Source organism: Belonocnema kinseyi, chromosome 8, assembly GCF_010883055.1.
Source record: "Belonocnema kinseyi isolate 2016_QV_RU_SX_M_011 chromosome 8, B_treatae_v1, whole genome shotgun sequence".
Classification (NCBI taxonomy): domain Eukaryota; kingdom Metazoa; phylum Arthropoda; class Insecta; order Hymenoptera; family Cynipidae; genus Belonocnema; species Belonocnema kinseyi.
Genome location: NC_046664.1, coordinates 113,661,614 through 113,664,029, shown reverse-complemented (window position 1 = coordinate 113,664,029; position 2,416 = coordinate 113,661,614). Strand labels below are relative to the sequence as shown.

At 28.1% G+C, this 2,416-nt stretch overlaps 1 protein-coding gene across 3 annotated transcripts in view; it reads left to right on the top strand.

The window, feature by feature from the left end:
- Nucleotides 1–2,416, top strand: part of LOC117178286 (sphingosine-1-phosphate phosphatase 1-like) — a 102,612-nt gene that overhangs the window by 28,413 nt on the left and 71,783 nt on the right. The window lies entirely within an intron of this gene.

The following is a 2,416-nucleotide window of genomic DNA, read 5'->3' as shown; positions in this document are numbered from 1 at the left end:
AGAATCACCTTGTAAAATCAATCACTGTTTAATTTTTAATACTCGAACTGCAGTTCAATTTTCAAATTTACTTTCATTTTCTGATTTCTCCCGGTCGCGAGTGTAGCTTAATATTTAAAACAACTTTCACTTTTTTGAAATTGTAATTTTTCGGTTGTAACTTACGGGATAATAATTTTATTCTTTGAAAGATTTTCTACAGATCTTGTTGATAATTTCTACATTCTCATCAAAAATGAGAAGGTATTAGTTTTTTATGAAAAATAACTTTTTCGTGTTTTATCAAATGTCGACGTTTTGAGGCCCCGTGAGTCAGAAAAACAAGTTTTTACGTCGGGGTCTGTTTGTCTGTCCGGCGTCGTCGTTGTTGTTGTCTGTATACCGGATAATTTTCGAAAGACTGGTCCGATTTGATTGGGCTTTGACACACTGTTCGAGGGACCAAAAAGAAAGATCGAGTTCCTTAAACAACCATTTTTGATAAAAATCCAAAAAGTTGAAGCTTTTTCAAAATTTTTGAGACCACTTTTTTCAAAATTTGAAAATTTTATCGACAGCTATTTATGGTAGAAAAAAATATGAACAATTTATCCTGACAACTTTTTTTTGATAAAATCAAACTTACCAAAGTCAAAGGATTTTCAAAATCCAAAAAACCAAACGAAAATGGACATTTGAAGCAAAAAAAGCTTGATATGGGAAAAAGTCAAAAGGCGAAAAACGCTACTTTTTCAAGGCCCCATGATTGTTTTATTATATTCTCATCCGTAATGAGAAGAGTTTTATGCGAAAAATGATTTTCACGAATTTAATTAAATTTCGACGTTTTGAGACTCCTTGAGTCAGAAAAACAAGTTTTTACATCGGTATCTGTCTGTCTCTCTGGCGTCTACGTCGTCGTTATTGTGGTTGTGGTTGTCTGTATATCGGATAACTTTTGAAAGAATAGTCGGATTGGATTATGGTTTGACACACAGATTTTTTTATTTTAAGAATTGTATGTAAAAATTGTACTATTTTTATTTTTATAACCAATATTTTTCTTCAATTAAATATTTGCAATAAAAGTGTTTCGAAGAGATTTTTTAAAAATATTTCGGGGAATAAAATTAGTATTTATAGGTTGACAAAGGTTTGTTTTCTTTACCAAATTTGGCTTTCGTATAAATTTTTCCACTTGTTTTTACTATAGTACAATTTACGTTTGCATCTCGGGCATTTTGAACAAAAATGACCTTGAGTGAACCTTTTAATATATATTTGTTAATTTTTACAAAAATCTAAATTATTAAGGCTTTAAATATTTTTGAAATTGCTGTTCTGGAGACTAAATAGTACTTATTCTTTTATTAAGAAATCACAACCAAAATTGTTTAAAAAAAGTTTTTAAAAGAGTTTTAAAAACCTTAAAAAAGGTCAGAGGTTTTAATAGTTCAATATATGTGATAGAATCTCTTTAAATATGAAATTAGTCTATACTTTTTCATGTTTGAGCTACAACTATTCCATTTTAGAGTTATAAATTACAGTCGTGAAAAACCAATAAAATGTTTTAATTAATTTATATATAAAACAAAAAACCTTTGTATAATTCAATCTAAATGCAGCTGCAAAAATTTAATTTCAAATGCGTTGAATTCAAGGTATAGTTTAAAAAGAAATCTGAAAGCAAAGGATCGACTTTCAAAAGAAGCGAAAGAAAGTGACTTGCTGGATTGCAAATGAACATGGAAAATGGTGTCTTTTCGAATTTTTAAATTTTAAATTCAAACTTTTTCGCGTTTAACCATTTCGAAAAATTTCAAAAAATTTTGAAAATTCAAACAATAAGGCTGTATTCTGAAAATGAAGCAATTTTAACGTTAAAATTCAAGTTCCTAAACTGAAGGCCTAAAAATTTGCAAATTTTACAATTAGTGTTATGTAAATTGTATTGGTATCTTAAAAGAGTATAAATAGTTCTTAAATTAGTTTTTAAATTTTCTGGAGTTTACCTTTTTTACATACCTAGATGTCAAAAAAGCCTACTCAATTTTTTCAAATTTTAATCACTTATTTTCTAAGAGAAAATCACCCCTGTTTACCAGTCACTGAAATGGATTAGAAAAAAATTGCCAAGACCCAAGAATAAAAATTGGATGTACATCGAATTTTTAAATTTTTAATTGAGATTATCTTTAACTTTGTGATATGAAAAATTTCCATACACATTTCTTTTTAATAATACTGTAGGAAAAAATCAACAAAATCGAGAGCCGAAATTATAATTAGAGCAAATTTTCTGTAATTCTATGGGGACGGCTGAAATATCCCGAAAATAAAATTCCCGACTCGGTAAAACTCTCTGTCCCAAAAAATACAATTCCAAAACTAATAAAATTCCTGAACAGTTTATAATATTAACGGATTTGAAAAT